Source organism: Schistocerca piceifrons, chromosome X (genome assembly GCF_021461385.2).
Source record: "Schistocerca piceifrons isolate TAMUIC-IGC-003096 chromosome X, iqSchPice1.1, whole genome shotgun sequence".
NCBI lineage: Eukaryota > Metazoa > Arthropoda > Insecta > Orthoptera > Acrididae > Schistocerca > Schistocerca piceifrons.
In genome coordinates, this window is record NC_060149.1 from 334,431,093 (window position 1) to 334,454,264 (window position 23,172).

A 23,172-nucleotide genomic window follows, 5' to 3' on the forward strand; every position below is an offset into this window, starting at 1 on the left:
ACCTACATAATCATCATCGGGGAAGCATATTTTATATCGATAATCTGAGATCGGCGTATTCTTGTAGCAGCACGTGAGGTTACCATGAAGTTACCTTGCGACTTCGGCTGTTAATAATTAACTGAATTAGCGACGGGATCATTAGTTTATAGACATGATAGGTACTTACAAAGAAAGGAAGATTAGGGGCTAACCTTCCGTCTAAAACGCGGTCGTTAGAGACGTAGCATGACTTCGGGATGTTTCAAGGATGGGGAAGGAAATAAGCTTCGCCATTTCTAAGGAACCTTCCCAGCATTTGCCTGGTGTGATTTCGTGAAATCATGAAGAACCTAAATCTATATGGGCAGTCACAACTTTGAACATTCGTCGTCCAGAATGAGAGCTCAGACTGCAATCGATTGCGCCACCTCATTCGGTAAAGCTCCTTGCAGTGTGAGAAGAGGAAGAGTGTGTCTGTTGTGTTATGACGCGAAAAATCGCATGTCTTACTTACGGTACCTCAATCACTCAATGTTGTCATCGTATAGCAGGAAAGCCACATTTTTTGCCAAATGTTTTAAGACTAAGCAGTTGACACACCAGGTTTACAGCAAATAGATGGATCGAAATACGTATGTCTACGAAATGTGTTGTAGTGGAAATACAATGCCAATTTTTAAATTATGCACTTAAAACCTGTAGTTACTGATTAAACTGCATTTGAATGTACAACAGTCTCACTATGTTACAAAATTCTCTGCAATAGCATTATGAGAATGAACTACAGCTGTCAAAACTGCAATCTAACAGACATTTTTACTTAAGCTGGCTTAACAGTCTCTGTTAAGATTTTCATCTATAGAGTAGAAAGAGTTGCCTATCAAAAAGTCTTTCAAACTCTGTTTAAACCGTGCTCTATCTGAAACCAAGTTTTTAATGGTTGCTGGCAATTTATTGAAAATGAGTGTTCCTGAATATTGGACCCCTTTTTGGACCAATGGTTGAGAATAAAGATGTAACTACTTTCTTATATATAATTAGATTTCCTGGTATATAAAAGGTAAGGTGATTGTGCGGATGGTACTATCACGCAATTAAAGGTTTGGTCGGATTATTCTCATATTTGTGATCTGTATTTAATATCGGCTAAAAAATAGGACTTCCAACAAGTGATAAAACTGAGTTACCTTCCGAAAGGCGAGTGGCTCTAGGGTTGTGTGTGTACTACTTTTAAAAGTATGTGTGTTGCCTTTCATCTTTAGAGCCTTCATTGTTAGATGTAGATCGTCCTTTTTCTCAAACATTTCGTAAACCATTTCATAATTTTATTTTCTATAACTTTTTCTTCAGTCATAAGTATTTTTACTGAAGCACCTTTCATCCATACCTCGAAAGGCAATATATACCTCGTCCACTATTACTTCTGCAACGCTATTATTTTCTTTAATAATTATATGTATCCCTGTTTAATTTCTTGTGCAACACAAACTGTTAGAGAAGTCTTCGATTCTTGGATGATTTCCTCCAGTTTGTTGCTGTTGTGCCATTTACCATCCTAACTGATGATATGTGTCTACCAAACAAGTCTTTGTTTCGTTTTCGTCAAATCGTGATTTCTTGCAGTTGTTTCCTTCACCAATTTTTCACCATACCTTCTGACATCTTCACATAGAAATTAATTAACAGGTATTTTTTTTATGAAATATGTTCCATCACGTTCCTCTTATAATTTGCCTTCACTCTAGTAGACACCTTGTTATACCTGAGTTTTTCTTTTCTTTTCCTTGATTCATAACTATAGCTTTCGTCTAAGTCCGAATAAATTTCATTTTCTGAAATGACCATATATTTGACTGTTTTATTTTGTACTTTTACGTATTTTCGACTTTTAACCTCCTGTACGTGTATTACAAGCCTATAATCATTTGAAATTCTGAAGTGTTAATGATCGTCAGTTCCTGAAATATTCTCAAAATCATGTTTATTACTAGTTGGTCCAACCCACGTCTGTTTTCTATGTGTTTTATTCTGTAAGAATGTGGAACGCAAACATATTTTTCTTCTTGGCAGTTTTAACTAACGAAGGACCTCTATTATTTCTAGCATCACAACCGGGCAAAAGCTTTTGTCTTACGTTATTATTAAAATTTACCATTATCACCTTGCACTGAGATTCTATGTCGTTTAGAAACTACTGAAACTCATACGTCTGAATGTTTTCCCAGTACAGTTTTTGTTTATTTTTAAAACCAGTCGTATTGTTCTTCTTATGATTCCATCAGTATACATAACATTTTTTTTCAGTAACGTCTACATGAATTTCCTCTTTGGTATGGTTCTCTCTATTCCATGAAACTTCGGACGAATAGCCTGATGTAACTTGCTGTCACGATGTTTCAGCACCCAGCGTTACCGTTATTTGCCGATTGCATTCAGGTTCACAGTTTTCAGGCTAACTCTGAGTATATGTAGGGAGAAAACCGCATGTTTTTCACTGACATTCATTCTTCAGAAGTACGTCGCCAGATAATAGCAAGTACTCCAATGCTATCTATCGCAAACTTACAGATGAGCGTAACATCTTTTGCTCTGGTGGAGAGTACGTGAGATAGAATGGACAAACTACAATTACGGCCCGTGAGTGAGATGTCCGAAAGCAAGCGTGAGAGAAGAAAAATACCTGCCGCAATGAACCGTGCCACTGGTGGCGTGCCCAACGGAAGCTTTCCAACAAGCCGCCTACCTGACGGCCCGCTGTAGACTCTTAGCTGACGATGTCACAAGTTGGTAGCTGCATTGAACAGCTTTCTATCACCCGTTTTATGTGACATTCCGTGTTTCAAACCTAGACAAAAGTCACTGAGACAGAAGTCTAACCTGAACTGCCGAATTTGTCTTATATTTCAGTGCTATCTAAATGCTCACATAAAGTTTTCTCTTGTGGTGTGAAAAGGTGTCTTTTCTTTTCCATACATGCACTTCATTTATTTATGTGTTTAATTCCACATAGTAATCCATTCCAGTAAGTGTCATAAATGTGATTTGCAACACTTAATATAGACCGAGGTTCCGGTAACGGAAACGAAATTATAACAGATTTGTTTGTTCCACCAATAATGATATTAGAGAGTTCCAACGGTCACGATAACTTCCCCATTTATTCTATCATTTTGAGTCATCCAGTTGATTTATCTGAAAGGCTTCCCAAAGAGGCTTCTTCATCTCAGTTAAATTCCGCTCGTATGGAATGAATTTAGGCGAATTAAGGGACGAATTGTTTCCTTTTGTTCCTGTTTTCTTCCATTACTTCTTCAAAATTAGACTCACGAACTAATGTCTATTGTCAGATAGTATGGAATGTGTAATCTCGAAGCTAGACACTAATGATTTCTGTCCACAATGTTATCCACTTACACTGTTGGTAAGCACTCGAACCAGTGTCCTATGTAAATGGTAATGATGCACACTCTTGCAGCAGTGGTCGACAATCATGAAATATTTCTGCCATTTCTGCACAAAACTGCTCATCGTCATGATAATCTGCTAATATTTTGTGGTTTTCTTTGTAAATAGCTTATGTACAATACTTTACTTGTAGTGAGATTTTCTCAACATTTCCTGTTTCTAAAATGTTTGCACTCCTTACGAACTGCTCAGGCAAACTATGTTACTATCTTCTGAAAAACGAAAATCTTCCTTTGCAATAGATCAGTTTATAGCTTAAGAAAAATTACTCCTCGGAGTTCACTATGATAGCGAGTGGTTTCTCCGGTCGATCACATGTATCTGATTTTCCTATTAATCTGGGAGAGTTTGATCGGTTGATCTTTAATTATTTCGCTGAAACTAAACGCCTAATTAGTCACACATGAACGTTCAGAATATATGAATCACTGCTACTGGTTCCTTTCCATTCACCGTGCACTTGTATTAATGTTGACCAAATGTTCTTCTAGGCAACACAATTGTTAAGCAATTTATGCTAGCGCATTCATTAACCGTGTTTTTGATTTCAGTCTACTTCGTTCCTTTCCTCCGCTGTAAGCACACAGTACACATTATCGTGTCTTCAATCTTCGTTGGCATTATTTGGTAGGCATTCTCTCTTATAATATAATCAGGATTTGGGGACAGCAGCTTGCGCTTGTCGTCACGAATTTTATTCCAGGGCATAGATGCTTAAATCGTCTCGGCCTGACCTCCCTTTGTTTTTCCACATATCTTCCTCGGTTTTCTACTTAGCCCCGTTTCAACCCCCTCCCCCGAACACCACCCTATGCTGTTCGAGCAATGCGAAATAGTGCTTGGTTCAGACCTTACGGTAAATGGAACTTTCCGTCGTATTTCTGTTCTCTAATAAGGACAGTGCTCATTTCACTGTCTGGGCTATCAAAGCGAGCTCCTGATAACAGACTGACAAAAATAGCTTCTATTAAAACTTCTCGTTAGCACAACTCGTTTCGGTAACGCAATCTTTTACGTGTTCTAACACTTTTCAACATCATCCGGAATGCACATCTGTCCACCAGCGCGCGCTATTCGTCTGATTTATAACCATTTTCCTCGCAATTTGATTCTCTTTTGGCGTTATCTGTCTGTAGCTTCCATGGTTTCTATAAATTATCTCTGTATTGGTTCCCAGCTTTGGTAAGACTCTTTTAAATGTCTGTTGTCCTACATTTAGCCGTTCCATTAACTCATCCCAAATCATATGTCTGCCTTCCTTCCTCTTTTCTATTCTCATCCTCTCTCTCTCTCTCTCTCTCTCTCTCTCTCTCCAATCTCCTTTTGATTGTATCTATCTCCATCAGCCTCTTTCTGCTCTCGTTGGGTACTACTCCCAGTTTTCCCCTTTCTGTTTTTTTTCCATTCCTGTTTTCCTTCCACTTGCTTCTCTTTATTTTCTTCTTCATAAAATATTTAATACATCTACTCCCTTCTCCTCCTTCCTCTGCATTCTCTTCGTCCTTGGTAAATTTTGTAGCTATTATTCTTTCTTCTTCTGCTGCTTCCTTATTTTTCCCCGTTTATGGTTCTTTCTTTCGTTTTGTTTGATTGCCTAGACAACTACTTTGACGTCTATCACCCACAATAATGAGATAATACCGACACATCTCCCCTTCTGTTCTGTTTTCGTTTCCCCGGCGTTACATCTCTCCCCACATCTACTATCCCGAACTCAGATTTCCAAACGCATGTTCCCACCTTTATGTTCATAAAGCCCGCTAATGACGTACAGAAAGTTCACTGTGTGACCGTACCCGACATGACCGCTTGCCGGGATTTCGTAAATATTTGTATCTACAAAAATTAATTTAGATTTAAGGTCTTCTACCTTTTTCGCCTCTACTCTCTTTGTTAATGTGTTTATGGTTTGTGAAGTACACGTTAAGTTGTTGTCCCATGATAAGAAGAAATTGTGGACTATGGTACCAGAAATGGTTATACATTGCCTTCATGCCCCTCACGCAAGCTGCATTACTATCAGACTGAAACGGCCTTGTTCGTTTGTGCTGGGCCCGAGATATCTGTCGAGAGGTCGTACACCAATAATTGTCTCATTTATCTTTACCAGAGGAGTACAGGTTAGCTTTTGGTGCAGCTACGTGTATTTTGTTTATGGGTGTTGCATTACGCTACAGCGGTATCCAAGAAACTCGTTTATGGGACGTTAAACACTATCTTTGTGGTTTGAAGTAAATTGCACATTATTTGACAATACTACTGTACCTTTTAACAGTGCCTGGATATTTTATTCCATATATTTGCGGTTATTTCTATCAGTAGACAACTTTTTACAACGGTTGATTGTAAAGATGATACTTTTTGGCTGAGAAATTAACAATGAGCATTGTGTCTGGTGGAAGACACGTGGCAGACCAGGCATAGGGAAACGGTGTTATTGATATGAAATATACTCTCTGCGCTCTCGTTCGCGCTCCGTAGTCACTAATATGGATGTGTCCTACAATATTATGGCCCATAGGCACGAGCTTGTTATACCATGCTGTAAAAATAAATCACCATCTGTGCGATGGCAGGACACAGTATGATGAAAAATTACAGGTGATATTGCAATTTCCAGCTAGTAGGTGCCAGGGCCTGCGCAGCCGATAAAAAGCTTAACAGGATTTCAATAGCGAGGTTGCATATGACAATAAATGGAATAAAATGAAGGACTCAGCAGCAGCGTGCGCAGCCGATTCATCTATTTAAATATTAAACGCCACTGATCCGCTGCGTTCGTAACACCGGTCCAGGAAAAAAAAAAAAGGATTACGACATAGACGTGCGTTTAACTGATATCCGCAGATTAAAACAGAGTACTGAACTTGAAATCGACCGAATATCTATGTATTTTCAGACTGTAAAGAGATCCAAACTCCACTCCAAGTCTCGTAGAATAGTCGAGACGGCAGATAAATTGCCAAATGAATACGGTATCACATATCACTGATCATCGACGACCCATTCACATGTCAGTACTCAACGTAAGAAACAAGGATATGTACAAATTATGGACAATAGGTTAGAGAAATACGGAAGCTGTGACCTAAGGGTGGTTAAAAAAACATTATGTTCGACAATACATTTCCACTAATCACAGCAAACAAGGTGCGACACTTAATTCAGACTCAAATGGTCGCGACGAGGGTAAACAGGTTTCTCACATGTACCTACAAGACTATCTAAATGTGCGAAAATGACTAATAAATCCAACATGACAGTCTAAAATAAGTTTCTATTACGAACAATGAAAGCTATACATAGTCACAGGTTCTTCCCCTACTTTAACCCCTCCCCCCCCCCACAAGCTGTTACTAAACAAACGTCAGCAACAGAGCAGAATATCAGCAAATGAATGGTAAGAACGCCAAAGTAAGCTACAAAATCTATACAGCTAACGGAGTAGAATCGTCAAATGTAAAAACATGGCAACAACATATACTGTACAATGACTCCGCATGAAAGAAGGAATGATGGCATGGAATGACAAATCTTGAGCTGAAATGTCTAATGCCATGGCTTCTTTTACAGTGAAAGATTAACTGGTTATACTCAAAATTTAAAACAAAAGGATTTCGTAAATAGCGTAGTCCACATTATTTGCGTCTCACAACTTAAAAAAAATCAGACAATGACGAAAACTATAGTTAAAATGGCGATGTAATTGCTATTGTACGCTATCTTACATGAGTGCAGTACGATGCAAACAGAAAGGAAAAGGATAGCTCCGCTTTCTGAGCACAGAAGGGCTAATCATGACAGACCGACTACCGTGTCATCTTCAGCCAGTGGCATCATTTGGATGCCGTATGGTGGAGCGTGGGGTCAGCCTGATGCTCTGCCTGTGTAATGAGACAGAGTGGAACCCACTCCAGTCCAATTACCAAGGAAAAAAAAAAGAAAAAGAATATTCACATGGCAGGCAGACAAGGTAACGACACATCTACAGAGGCATACAGGATACCTAAGAAAATCACTTAAACCATTCGACAAACTGCAATGCACAAAACTACATTAATTTGTGTATGCATTTCAGGCACTACTTCTCAGTTTTGTTTTGTTTTGCTGCATTTAATGCTCTGGCTTGCCTGCAATTTCAGAATTTTCATGTGGTCTCGTACCACGTGTGTATCACGTTACATTCGCACTTCTGTGTTGTAATCCTGATGACAATAATATTCTCTAAGTACTCATTTTCCAACACTGGTGTTCTGCCCAAATGTTCTGATAGGTGTCGTGTCTCCAACCAGTATACAGACGCAAAATGCCACGAAGATCCAATACAGAACGTGCAAGAGTTATGTTTGCAGTCGGGGCAAATTTTTATTAAATCGATTTGTGCAATTTCTTAAAGCCACACACAAAGCGAGTTTACGCAGAGTAAAATAATGTGCTAATTCTGGTGGGGCACTTTTTTTCGTATCATGTAATGGATTACGAAAATAATTATAAATCGTAAGATTTACGGCCTTCGCACCGTTCTGTGTGCTCCTAATAAATCACGGTATTCTATTTGAATTCAGTCGATGGGTGGTCTGAATTGAAAAACAACTGATTTACGCTGTCGTATTTTATAGTACTTGTACTCTTAGTGAAGGGAAACTTGTGGCTCCCACAGGCAAGAAGCAGCTCTTTATACAAAAACTGGAGACATTATATGAGCAATGGGTTGCCTTGCCTTAGTAGAAGGACTATTGACTGAAAGAAATAACAAAGCTGTAACCTAAAAATTGGCACAACGAAATCATAATAAAGTGCAAATCCGAAGACAAGGTGTCATATGAAACAGAAAACATTGCACGGAAAGTGCGTTTATTACAGACACCAATGTAGAGATAGAACAAAACTGAACTCCCAGGCGGAGAGTCCAGCTATATAAAAAAACATCAAATTTTCAGAAAATATTGTTTGTTTGTAATTCACATAAATCTACGCTTTTATTCCGATACTGATGAAATTTTGTACACTTTACCTTCAAGTTAAGAAAAATGTCCAAATGTGTGTGAAATCCTAAGCTTACACACTACTTAACCTAAATCATCCGAAGGACAAACACACACACCCACGCCCGAGGAAGGACTCGAACCTCCGCCGGGACCAGCCGCACAGTCCATGACCGCAGCGCCCCAGACCGCTCGGCTAATTCCGCGCGGCTCAAGTTAAGGGGAAGACCACTACCTACATAAGGTTTCCTAATATGGGTTGTGTTGTTTGGGGGAGGAGACCAGGCAGCGAGGTCATCAGTCTCATCGGATTAGGGAAGGACGGGGAAGGAAGTCGGCCGTGCCCCTTCAAAGGAACCATCCCGTCATTTTCCTGGAGCGATTTAAGGAAATCACGGAAAACCTAAATCACAGAGGCCGGTAGCGGGACTGAACCATCGTCCTTCCGAATGCGAGTCCAGTATGCTAGCCACTGTGCCACCTCCCTCGGTTTTGTAATCTGACTTGAAACATATACGTACGTAATACATAAAGGGAAAGGTTGTTAATAAAAATCTCTAGAAGTTCTTGACTTCAAATTTCTGCACGATTCCCTAATGAACATTTTGGTAGACATAGCTTGTACATTTTTTTCCCTTTATTGTCATTTCCATTCCCCATCAGGTGTGGGCTTGCAGCAGCATTAGCGCTGCTCTTCAGCCAAGAGACGTAAATAGATAGAAAGACATTTAAAAACAATATAAAGGAGATAACATGGCGGAATATAGAAACAAAAAAGGCGAACAGAAGCAAATAAGACATACAAAGCGGTGACTGTAAATCGGAGATAAAAATCTAAAAAAGTATGTTACAAAAAAAAAAACAAAAAACGCACACATACTACATTAAAAGGCACAAGGCAAATTACGGCCACAGCATAAAAGTCCGTAGAACGAGTGAAACAACCACATGACGGACGGTGTAGCAAGGAACTGTCATGGACAATAAATAGGTCGAGCACACAATGAAAACCCACATCACTAGATGACATTGTAGAACGGCACCGAAACACAACACTAACGTAGCACACTGATACCGAATAAAAACCTGAGATGATCTGCATAGGAGGGGGGGGGCAAGGGAAATGGGAAGAAGGGGAAGGAGGCGAGGAGGAGGGGAGAGAAAGGGGGATTAGGTGGGGGGCGCTCTAAAGGAGGGCTAGGAAGGGAAGGGATGGGAGAGGAAAACTCCTGAGGAGGGGGTGGAGGGACTCAGGGAGGGGAGGAGGAAAATCCATTCTGCGAGAAGTAGGGATGAGGAAAAAGGGGGACCTGGGGGGGGGGGGGGGACAAGACCAGGTTATACTTGGAAGGAAGGTTCAAAATGCTCAAATGTTCAACTGTGTGTGAAATCTTATGGGACTTAACTGCTAAGGTCATCAGTCCCTAAGCTTACACACTACTTAACCTAAATCATCCGAAGGACAAACACACACAACCATGCCCGAGGGAGGACTCGAACCTCCGCTGGGATCAGCCACACAGTCCATGACTGCAGCACCTTAGACCGCTCGGCTAATCCCGTGCAACTGGAAGGAAGGGTGTATGTCACTGTGAAGTTCATCATCCGGGAGGGGGAGGCGCTGGAAATTGCCCTGATGAAGGAGATGGCGGGTGTGGAGTTGGAGAGAGGGAGGGATACGGCGATAGAGGCGCGACAACAGTCGTGGGGGAGGGGGGGGGGTGGATAGGAAGGAGGAAACCAGGGGGTGGGGGGCATCAAGCCTGCCGACAGTGTAAAGGGTGCGGAGATGTTGGAGGAAAAGGAGGAGGTGGGGGAAGGGGACGAGTTAATACAGGAGCCATGTGGGGCAAGGAAGGCGGATACAGAAGGCAAGTCAGAGCGCATGGCATTCGAGGATTTGGAGGGCCTTGTAAAAGTGGGTGGGTGTGGAGATCCAGGCAATGCTGGAATAACAGAGGATAGAACGGATGAGGGATTTGTAGGTGTGGAGGATGGTGGAAGGATGCAATCCCCATGTCCGGCCAGACAGGAGTTTCAGCAGGTGTGTGCAGGAATAGGCTTTCTGCTGGATGGTCAGGAGGTGAGGGGTCCAGGTGAGGTGACGGTCGAGTGTGAGGCCAAGGTGTCTCAGGGTGGGGGTGAGCTGGATGGGACGAACATAAAGAGTGAAGTAGAAATCATGGAGACGGAAGGAGTGAGTGGTGTGGCCTACGATGATTGCCTGGGTTCTGGAGGGGTTGAGACGTAGGAACCACTGGTTACACCTAGTGGTGAACTGGTCAAGGTGGAGGGTGCGTTGGGACCATTGAAGGGTAGGATAAAGAGCCAGGAAGGCGGTGTCATCAGCATACTGGAGAAGGTGGACAGTTGGGGGTGGCTTAGGCATATTAGCCATTGTATATTTTTTAATACACACAATGTATAAATATGTTTATAAAATATATGAAGGAGAAACGTTGTTAACAAATATCTCGCAAAGTACTTTACGGATGTACTTCAAAGTTCTTCGCCGATTTACTTCAAATTTCTACATTCAGATGAAACAATGAAGAAAACTAACGAAAAATTAAGCGCCTAAGAAATGATATATATCGTGGTGAACTGACTGTAATTCCCGTCGCGAGAATAAATTACAGCGGCATTACTCGTACCATCAGACGTCACTAGATGGCCGGACAAGCGAAAGCTCGAGAATCTGGCAGAAACATGATTGAAAACTCCTATTTCTTCATTACTTTCCGTTGTTAAATATGCAACAGAACAACGCTGGCCGTGAAGAACCTACTGCCTAACTTAATAGAAGCCACCATCATCTCGGGGCATGCCGCAAGTGAAGACATATTCATTCCTTTCTTTTCGTTGATAGTCAGTGATATAAATATGTCCTTCGATTTAAAGCGATTCCAGTTTCCCATGTAACTTGCATTCGCTATGAGTATCGACAGGGCACAGGCCAATCACTTTGTGTGGCAGATATTAAATGTCCCGGGCAACGCCGAGCACTGCAGCTAGTATAGAACTATTGGAAACTTATAATATTGCAAGGTCCTTCCACAAATGATAATTTCTACATAGCACATAATTAGTGGTGGACTGCTTTGAAGTGGCAACACACTGCATGCCCCAGACCTCACCGCACTACTGCTTCTTCTGAAGAAATAGCGACTTGCTGCTACAGAAGATGTCATTGAAGCCGACTCAGCAACCTGTACCTAGATCTTGCCATTGGTCCTCTTTACGGAGCGGTTTCGAAGTGTTGTTACATTTTCTTCGCTATACTGAACATCGCAGGTGGACACTCTCGTCGAAGCTTTGCGATCGTTCTCTGGGTCTTCAGATTCCTTGGACATACCGTCTTCGATATGCGCCTCTAGACTGTAGTCGAGCCTCACAAAGAGGACATGGACGACGTCACTGGGATTTTGTCTTTTTGATGAAGGGTCGTAATCCTCGTCTTCGTATGTGACGTCCCGTAAGCGACGAAAGATATGATACAGCCCGAAGTAACACTTCAGTAACTTTTAGAATAGCTCCACATTCGCACAATGGCAATGACCCATACCAAGTCTCCCGAGCTGTATCTCACTGGCCCATGCCTGGAGTCATAGCATTCTCAGCTGCTTGTAAGAAGTTAGAATGTAGCAGTACCATAATATATGTAACAGTTTCGAGAATAGTAAAATTAGTTTCTTTGATCAGAGCATGAGAGTCTGAAAAACATGGTAGATAAGCGTCTTCTATATCTAGAAGATGCGAAAAATACTGATGTGAAAGCTGACTTGTGCTTCTCTTAACACTATATAACCACAGGGATAGAAAACTTCAATATAAGCCATTGTAAACTAGCACAATTTTGCTTTAGAGTGAGCATAGAAAAGGAGGAGTTGCAGCAAATGTAAGAGTTGGACCCACAGTCAAAAATTTTGATGCAAGCAGAGTTTGTGAAAATCATAATCTATAAACATGTGCTTGTGAGTTGTTACTCCAGAATACTTCTCATGTATTTGTAACAGTCTGCGAATCCCCTTTAGGAAACTTTCACCTATTTTTTAGAAATGTAGGTGCATTATTAAGCTACCTCTCCGATTAAGAAAGAAAAATTAGTAGTTTGTGGAGATACCAATGTAGATTTCTTAAAAGATGGGGACAGGAAAAGTGAACTAGAGTCATTATTTAGGTGTTTCAATCTAATTTCAGTGGTTAATATTCGAACTCGTTTGCAGCAAGATAGTAGCGCCCTGATTGCTAATATTTCTATAGACAGTGCTCAATTTGAAACAATTAATGTGTAACCAGTAGTGAACAGACTGTCTGACGATGATGATCAAGTAATGCATATAAACAATATACCTTACACACCTGCAGGGATCATACAAAGCAGTGAGGCTTATTAATGAGAACAGCATACAGTGTCAAAACAAGTGCTATAGGACGAGGTAGATTTATTAAGACATGCCAAAGTCAACATCACTGTATTCCATAGCAACTGTTTGTGTCAAAATTTGAAAGTAGCTTACCTAAAAGTTATCCAGGAAATTCAATAAAAACAACCATTAGGCTGTGGACAAGTGAGGGAATTAAAGTCTCATGTAAGAGGAAGTGGAAAATTTCAAGATCTGACATTAATTCCACACTACAAAAAATACTGTAATATGTTAAGGACAGCCATTAAAATCCGTTCTGAGAAAACTTCTCATATTACGAATCACCAAAGAGCTGGAAAAATCAGTGATGCTTCTAATTGCTTTGTATTGGGACGAACTCCATAGTTATTCAATAAATGACCCATTTTTTTCCTGCGAATCGGCAGTTTTCGGATTTAGGTGGAGGCCCTCCGTCTGACTATGTTCCTCAAATGTCTTAAAAAGTCTACAGTGTCATCCAGATAGCAAAGATACGTTGTCCATTCTAGGTATCGAAGTAAACTGTGCATTACACGTGGATGAAGCGTTACACAGTCCAAATGCCTTAACTTTATACTCATAGAGTCCGTCAGGGCTTATGAAGACGGTATTTTCCCGGTCAGCCTCAATAACCTCGATTTGCCAGTAGCCTGCCTACATACCCATAGTCGAGAAACACTTTTCTACTTTCAAGTTCTCGTTAATGCACGGCAGTGTATAGCCTTTTATTCGTGATTTTGTTCAGTCAGTAGTTGACGCAGAAAGGATATGTGCTGTCTTTAGTCTTTAAAAGGACCCCAAGAGAGAACCTAGGACTTCTGATGTTTCAGTGATGTCATCTTGCAGTATTTTCACCACTTATTCCCAGATTATCCGTTGTTCGGTCTGTGACACGCTATATGAGTGCTGCCCACTTAGTGAATGATTCCCAGTGTTGATCGGTGTTACCATGGGCCGTTTCTTACCTCTTTTCGCTACATCTGATTTGAAAGCATCCGAAAATTGATGCAGAGTGGCTGTCAGCCGCTGACATTTTTCCTCGGTTACGCTAGATAAAACTGAGAGTTCGTTAGTAGCTTCCTATCCTGCGTTGCCTGTAGTGATAGTGGACGACGATTCTTGGTCGATGACACTAATCTATACATGCTGGAATGGTTTGGCTGTCCCTATACAGTGCTTTCAATGATGAGTTGTGGCTGATCGTGACAATCAGTGATTCAAATTTCTGCTTGACTAACGACAACACTTATAACCATCGCTAGAACAGAGATATATTTTCCAAGCCTGAGAATCTTTTCAAAATCGACAAAAAAATTCACAATTTAGCTGAGCATCTCGACGCGAATTCGTCTCGCCTGAAACGGCGGGGTAACAACGTATTCAACGCAATCAACTGTCTAGTGCTGTCTTTGTTATGCGCTTGTTGGAATAGCATCGTCGTTTCGTCGGTGTGGAGATGTGATCTTCCGCAGTCCGTGACTCACTGTGAACCCTACATGAAATTCAGACTACATTCTGCTAAAACAACAGAATCAAATGGCTGTGTTTTATATTTTCGATTGTTATTCTTGCAACACGTGTTCCTATCGTCTGGAAGTATTTTCCACTTTCTACTGTCAGCACAGTCGCTGTTATATCACGGAACTTAGTCTTCTTCAACTAACGATGAAGAGCATCTGAAATTACAGAAAAGGAAGCCCCTGAGTTGAGTAGCGCTGGGACAGGTTGGCCGTAGAAGCTGACGTCAGCAAGATCTCTTGGAGTCTTGGTCACTGTCGTCGACGGAGGATTTTCATCTGTGGCGTGCTCACCTTTATAGATGTTCGCCTGGCTTAGTTTCCTGAATTCGACAGCTAGGCAGACAGCTGGTATATCTATATAGTGACCGATAACGGGTACGGCGTATTGGGGAGCGATCTCGTCGACGGTACAGTGATGGGCTTCGTTCCACAGGTTTACTACATTGAAGAGCCAAATAAACTGGTACACCTGCATAATGTCGTGTAGTGCTCCGCGAGCTCTCAGAAAGGCCGCAACACGACGTGGCATGGACTCGATTAATGTCTGAAGTAGTGTTGGAGGGGTCTGACACCATAAATCCTGCAGGGGGTACATAAATCCGCGATTGTACGAGATCTCATCTGAACAGCACGTTGCAAGGCAACCCAGATACGCCTAATAATGTTCATGTCTGGGGAGTTTGATGGCCAGTGGAAGTGCTAAAACTCAGAAGATTGTTTCTGGAGGCATTCTGTAGCAATTTTGGACGAGTAGGGTGTCGCACTGTCCTTGTGGAATTGCCGTTGGAATGCAAAATGGACATGAATGGATGCAGATGATCAGACAGGATGCTTACGTATGTATCACCAGTCAGAGACGTATCTAGACGTATCAGGGGTCCCATATTACTCCAACTGCACGAGCCCCACACCATTACAGAGCCTCCACCAGCTTGAACAGTCCCCTGATGACATGCAGGGTCCACGGATTCATGAGGTTCTCTCCATATTCGTACACGCCAATCCGCTCGATACAATTTGAAACGAGTCTCGTCCGACCAGGCAATATGTTGTGGTGAAACAAGCGCTGCATATTTGAGAGATACAGAGGTGAGCGAGTGTGCCGGGGCTTACCCCAGTTCACTGCTAGTAGCGCCACGTCACCACAACGCATCTGTGCGTAGCACACAAGTATTGCACCACAATTTAAGAATGAAATTAAAAGTTAAAGTTGCTTTTCCAAACTTTGTCAGCTTATGCTTTAGTATAGTAATGTTTAAACTGTCAAATATCAGAGTGATCGAATGAATATCTTTCCCTAAATATATGGTTCAAATGGCTCTGAGCACTATGCGACTTAACTTCTGAGGTCATCAGTCGCCTAGAACTTAGAACTAATTAAACCTAACTAACCTAAGGACATCACACACATCCATGCCCGAGACAGGATTCGAACCTGCGACCGTAGCGGTCGCTCGGCTCTAGACTGTAGCGCCCAGAACCGCACGGCCACTCCGGCCGGCCTAAATATATGTTTTTAAGAAAAAAAGTGACGCTAAATAACAAAGCCAGGAAGCCGAAATTTGGTCAAAAGGTGCATATTTATGTCAAAATTGTCTGGTAGAGGTCTCATCGTGATTAAAGCAATATTTTTGTCAGAATCTACATTTTTAAGAAAAATTGAAGGCGATAAATATTAGATTTGGAAGTATGAAAATTTTTATGAAGCTTCAGTTCAACATAAAAATAGTAACTACGTGATCCCATTGAGCTACTTGTATTAGTTCTCGAGTAATTTACTGAAAACTAATTTTGGAACAAAACGTCCTTATTTGCAGTAGATTAAGTATCTGTTATATTAATTTTAGAAAGTTCTGATTATGGCACATGATGAAACCTATTAAATAATAGATATATAACAAATTTCAAGGCCTGGATGTAAATAATAACACGTAAAAGGACTCTTAAAGTTGTAGTTGAGAGGTCATGTTGTACTGTGAGTTTCGTTCTAAAAATTCTACACGGCAAAGCTTAAATGCAGCAGCTAAAAGTTTTTCTGTGATTTTAACCAACGTAACTTCATTCATACAAAAATTACAAATGTTCAAAATTAATACACAACACTGTTATAAATCAGTATGTGTCCGAGAAAGTGACCAGTTACAGCTACTACCGGGGGCATAGAGCGGATGACAGCAGGTGTTCCCTTGGTCGTCCGCTGCGCCCGTATATAAATACGCCAGAGAGGCAGTGACGTCACTTCACTTCGAACCCAGCTACCGTATGATCAGCGTCAGTCAAACGCCGGAGTATGAGCTGCTTCGGATGACGTCACAGACAGACTGTAATTAAACTAATGATTTCGGTTCAAATAGAAAGTGAACCGTTGAGGACTATACACCGTCCTGGATCGTTTACATTTCGCCGAAGTAACTGTTAGTGTGTCGCCTCTAATGTTAACAAATGCGGGTGGCAAGTGGTGCCAATTATTTTCCACTTTTGCGGCGAACAATTATTTTTATTATCAGACATCAGGCCGGAAGACCATTTAATGGGAACTTACCGTAGAGTTCGCCTCTGAACTGCTCATAGTGCTGTTTACATTAGAGAGATTTTTTATTAGTATTAACATCAAGAATATTACGATGTTGTGCGTGTGAAACGTGATCAAATGTATCTATGAATTAGAAATCAAAATATTCATTTATAATTACAGTTCCTGATCCCGCTAAGTAAATAGAAAATAGAAACATTTCTTTCAGTGGGCTGTATGTTCTCCATCGCTTTCTGGCTGACCTCAAAAATAGTTTTCAGGCTCTCGTAAAAGACGGAGAACAATATTCTCGTATATTTCCTATTACTTATTATAATTATTATTATTATTACTAATCCGCCGCCCCACAATGTTTACAGTTATCAACAGTCCAATATCGGTGTCGATGGGCCCAGGCGTGGCGTAAAGCTTTGTGTCGTGCAGTCATCAAGGGTGCAGGAGAGTGCCTTCGGCTTCGAAAGCCCATACCGATTATGTTTCGTTGAATGCTTCGCACTCTGACACTTGTCGATATCCCAGCATTGACCTATGCAGCAATTTGAGGAATGCTTGCACCTCTGTCACGTTGAACAATTTTCTTTAGTCGTCGTTGGTCCCGTTCTTGCAGGATCTTTTTCCGGCCGCAGTGAAGTCGGAGATTTGATGTTTTACCGGATTCGTGATATTCCCGGCATACTCATGAAATGGTCGTACAGGAAAATCCCTATTTCATCGTTACCTCGGAGGTGATGCGTCCATTCGCTCGTGCGCCGACTACAGCACTACGTTCAAACTCACTTAAATCTTGATAACCCGCCATTGTAGCATCAGTAAGCGATCTAATAACTGCATCAGACCCTTGTTCTCTTATGTAGGTTGTTGCCGACCACAGCACTATATTCTGCCTGTTTACGTATCTCTGTTTTTGAATACGCATGCCTATACCAATTTCTTTGGCGCTTCAGTGTATAATCATCTGCAGGTGTGAATACGACTGTTGCGATGGTTGGCATTTTGTGGGGTAGTAATCTGCGACAACTAGCCTTCTTTCTCATCAGTAGCGTATAATACGTTCGGGACGTCAACAGTGGAAACGCAACTGCGTGTTGTCTTCTGCCCTCCAAATGTATTTTTTTCTACAGCGAGTTATACTCGGTGTTAAGAGTTGGTTGTACTTGCGTTGGTCGGGTGCTGTGTTGTTGTTAATGGCTGTGGCATAAGTCTGAGTGGGCTGAGTCAGTTCTTCCTGACGCGTTCGGCTTGTGGCGGGTGACTGGTGCTAAATACTGATACATCTCCAACGTTCTCTTCTACCTCATGACGTATCGGTTCCACATTCGCGGCAGCTATCTCTTGCTTACTCGCCCCAATAGTTCTGACAAGGGAACCTCCCCATCGCACCCCCCTCAGATTTAGTTATAAGTTGCCACAGTGGATAGACCTTGAAAAACTGAACACAGATCAATCGAGAAAACAGGAAGAAGTTGTGTGGAACTATGAAAAAATAAGCAAAATATACAAACTGAGTAGTCCATGTGCAAGATAGGCAACATAAAGGAGCGGCAGACCACGTGAGCGCCGTGGTCCCGTGGTTAGCGTGAGCAGCTGCGGAGCAAGAGGTCCTTGGTTCAAGTCTTACTTCGAGCAAAAAGATTAATTTTTTATTTTCAGACAATTATGAAAGTTTAGGCACTCACACATAATCAACTTCGCTCTCCAAAATTCCAGGACATGTTCAGATTTGCTTGGACATATGCAGGATTTGACGGTGTACACTCGGAAAAATTTGAAAACGTGAAAAACATATGTTTTGACAAAGCACAGGGAAAAGTGTGCGAATGTGAGACTTTTGGATTCATTTGTTGCAGTTTATGTGACAAACTCTTATGCTTTCATAACTCTTTTGGGAGTAATTATCACATCCACAAGAAAACCTAAATCGGGCAACGAAGAACAATCTTTTTACCCATTTGCCAAGTGTACAAGTTAGGTGGTTCGACAACATATTCCTGTCATGTGACGCACATGCCGTCACCAGTGTCGTATAGAATACATCAGACGTGTTTTCCTGCGGAGGAATCGGTTGACCTATGACCTTGCGATGAGATGTTATCGGTTCCCATTGGAGAGGCACGTCCTTTCGTCTACTAATCGCACGGTTTTGCGGTGCGGCCGCAAAACACAGACACTAAACTTATTACAGTGAACAGAGACGTCAATGAACGAATGGATAGGTCATAACTTTGCTAAAATAAAGAAAAATTTTTCGCTTGCGGGGAGACTTGAACCAAGGATCTTTCGTTTCACAGCTGCTCACGCTAACCACGGGACCACGGCACACCTTATCTCGAAATATCCATGATGTTGCCTATCTTCGCGTGGACTACTCAGTTTGTATATTTTGCTTATTTTTTTATAGTTCCACACCACTTCTTCCTGTTTTCTCGATTGATCTGTGTTCGGTTTTTCAAGGCCTATCCACTGTGCCAACTTACAACTAAATCTGAGGGGGGTGCGATGGGGAGGTTCCCTTGTGAGTACCAAAAAATACTATATCTCTTTTCTCAGTATTTGCCGTATGTGAGAGGAGAGGGCGTGGTGGAGAAAGGGACCACGCTCTCGAGTCGGTCATACCTCTTACGTTCTATTCTGTTCTGTTATATTCCCTCGATGCGCTGGCACGAAATGATGAATTCCTTTGCTGTTATGACATCTTTTGCTATACGAGGTTGGTACATTTCTCCTACAACTCCTAACACCAAGTGTGACATTTTCTCTGCTTCTGTGATATTCTCATTAACGATGTGGCGTAGGGCCAAAATTTTCTGTATGTTCGACTGTATAGTTTCTTGTCACTGGGCTTGTTACTTAATTATTCCCTGGAAAGCAAGCTTGCTGCTGATTGTCGCCAAACTGTTTCTACAGTTTGGTCTGGAAATTTAACCAGCTATGGAGCTGTTCTTGTTTTCTCGAACCACTGCTGGGTTGTGCCATACAGAGCCGCGCATCTTGTCACACTGACCCGCCCGAGCGCAGCTGCGGCCGTGCTCTCCGTTCTGTTGCCGGCAACGCTGGTAGTAGACGTCAGCTGTACCAGGAACAGAGCGCACAAGCCGCGAAGCGCGGTCAAGTCCTGCAGCTCGTCGGGTACCTGGACGAGCTCGGGAGTCAACAGGGTTCGATGCAACAGGGAATGATTGGCCACACGCGAGTGGATCTGCTTTCTGTATAGTTGGCATACCTCTGTCAAACGTGAAGGATTGATGTGCTGGGGAGAAGGCGTTCTTGATTCTTTGTAGATTAAAATAACTCGTAATTTAAAATAATGGATGCAACACAGTAATGCTGAAAATACAATAATGAACATAGTGCAAGCAACTTGTTATTTGTTATACAATTCATCCTTCCTTTTTCGGCTTCATTCTCGGGCATCCACATTTCTGAGTTGTTTTGCGAAACTTGGTCTCAAATTTTGTAGCTAAGTTTGTCTTACACTTTGGTCTACAGATGGAATGTCGTCTAGAAATGTTTCAATTATTTCTTCCTACATCCTATTTTTATATTCTTGTTCGTGTAATGTTTCTGGATCATTTTTCAAAAGGCGAGGTCTTCCACCGCACCATTTTATAAGTTTTTAGGTGCGGTCAGTGGTCTACTCCTTAGCCGTACTGAAAGCAATTAGAACTTCCTGTCACCTGAAGACTGCGGGCAATGTCACGGAACTTATGAACATGGACTCTTCTGTTGCTGCAGAAATCTGTACGTGTGCGCCCAGCTAATGAGTCCAGATCGATTTTCCCGAGAACTACAGCTGAAGGCCTTAAGGTTGCGTCTCCACTAATGCACAGGCAGACTCCAGGTGTTCCAGAATAGACGGTGACAATGATGTACTGTTTTAATAGCGTGTATATTCCACTGCTATTTAGTCCGTAATTTTTAAATAAAAGGAAACTGGGAACTAGCAGTAGAAAGAAAGTTTTTTATAAACAGGAACGTTACTTACATTTTGTCCTGAAGATGGAACTTCTACTACATCTATCATCAAGCGCCATCTTCCTTCCAGTTGTGAATGGTTTGTGGAAAGTATGATTCTCATAAAAAATCCCGTATTAGCTCTAATTTCTCGTTCCGGTCGTTTCGAGAGACATATGTAAAAGGAAGTGATATATTGCCCAGAACGTACTACTTTGGATTTTTCAACTGCAAAAGTATTCGTGACGCACAACGTCTTTCTTAAAGCGACTGCCACAAGAGTTTTCACCTATGTAGCGCCGACTAAACAGCTGCTTTCATACCACTGTTCGTCGGATCACTTTTGTTGACCATCTGGAGCGTAGACTGCAATATTGCTCTTTACTTTCAAAAGCAAATAAAAAAAAACGACACACGAATATCGACATCTGACAAATTAACATTACGTTTGGTGCAATATCGACATAAAATAAAGTTTTTGTTTCAGTACCGATGTTATTCGCGCACTCCAAGGTGACGCCCGGCACGGTAGCTAATGGAAGCACTGTAAAGGCATTTCCCATTCACAGTCGCGCCCATCAGCTACCGCACCGAGTGTCATCTTCGACTGCGCAAATAAATCTTAGCAAAGTTTAACAACAAAAAGAGGCATCAGAATGACAATAAGCAGAAGAACCGTTAATTTATTTTCACCGTGTACGAATACATCCTTGAACAATATTCTCGCGGTTTTACTAGAGATAAGTGCTTTGTCCAATCTTGCCAACATTAAAAGAGTGACTTGTTGTCTCATAAACTGAAGTTAAACGCAAACGTGTAATAAATCAAGTAAAATCTAAACCTTTATCATCCGTGAAAAATGAAGTAGAGCGTGGTAAGTATATGACGAAAACTGAAAAATCAAATTTATACGTCCATAGCCAGAACATGTGGGATTTTAGCCTTTGTGAACCATGCACAGCTCATAAGGAGAGTAATGTTTTATGTCAGTAGACTCCAAGAATCACTACTAAGCAATAATAAAGTGAAAAGAAGCTGGCTACCGACTGAGTGACGAAACTACTACATGTGTATGCGGTCCCATGAAGAAGGATATCTATGGTGTGAGTTCCGTCAAGGAAATATTGCCTTCCTAGGGAACATTAAAGTCACCCTGCCAGTTCACACGTCAATAGGTGCACACATTTTCATAAACCTCAGATGTTTATTGGTGCCACAAAACAGGTGCACGGCAAAACTCACTCGATAAAAGCTTGCTCCATCAAAACTGAAGTAATGTCAGGTGCTAATTTAAAGTATCACATTGTGTTATATTTGTTTTCATTTGAAGAAGAGGTATTCATTTGTAATGTGAGGCCACTGATACGTACTGGTCGGTAGAAGCAGGAAGTCGTCATCATTGGAACTACTGCCAACCTACACGATCTCACGGTGAGTGGCAATCATTGACTAATTGTTGTACAACAGCTTTCGTTTAACTAATTTGATTGTTTACTGGTGCCAATAAGAAACAGATCCATGCTCTGTATTGAAGTTTTTCTTGATATATTTTGCTGGTACTAAGAGCCTTCCAGTCTATTGTCGTGGTTTTTTAGGGACTAAGGTGAGTAAGGATGGTTAAATAAGAGTGAAGCACCCCTATTTCTCATTTAGATTGCATTACTATTCAAATGTTTTCTGTGAGTTATACATCTGAAAGGATTATAATGTGAATCTATTGTCCAGATTATGACAGGCTACTGCATATTGTTGATATTTTGATGTACATAAGGAATGATGCAGTATAGTCACCACAGGGATGCTGGTGGGATCTTGTTGGGAATGGAAGAAAATGATCTAGGAAGATAAGCTTCTGTCTTTTGCTGAATTTTGCTGCGGTACTGGTAATGTTCACATGATTGTTTTTTAATACTTTATGATTCCAACTGTCTTGTATAATAAATCACAGTTTACACTTAAATCTTGAGTTTATTGTGACATTGATTCTCTTTCAGTGATAAATATGTCAATTCCACCACCTTCAGATTCACCGCTAGTGCCTACATAGATTAAAGCATTAGTAAAATGGTTCAAATGGCTCTGAGCACTATGGGACTTAACATCTGTGGTCATCAGTCCCCTAGAACTTAGAACTACTTAAACCTAACCAACCTAAGGACATCACACACATCCATGCCCGAGGCAGGACTCGAACCTGCGACCGTAGCAGTCGCGCGGTTCCGGACTGAGCGCCTAGAACCGCATGGCCACCGCGGCCGGCTAAAGCATTAGTAAATACGTTGCACAAAGTAAATTCAGCACTGAGTCTCAAGGACGTGCATGATTCATGA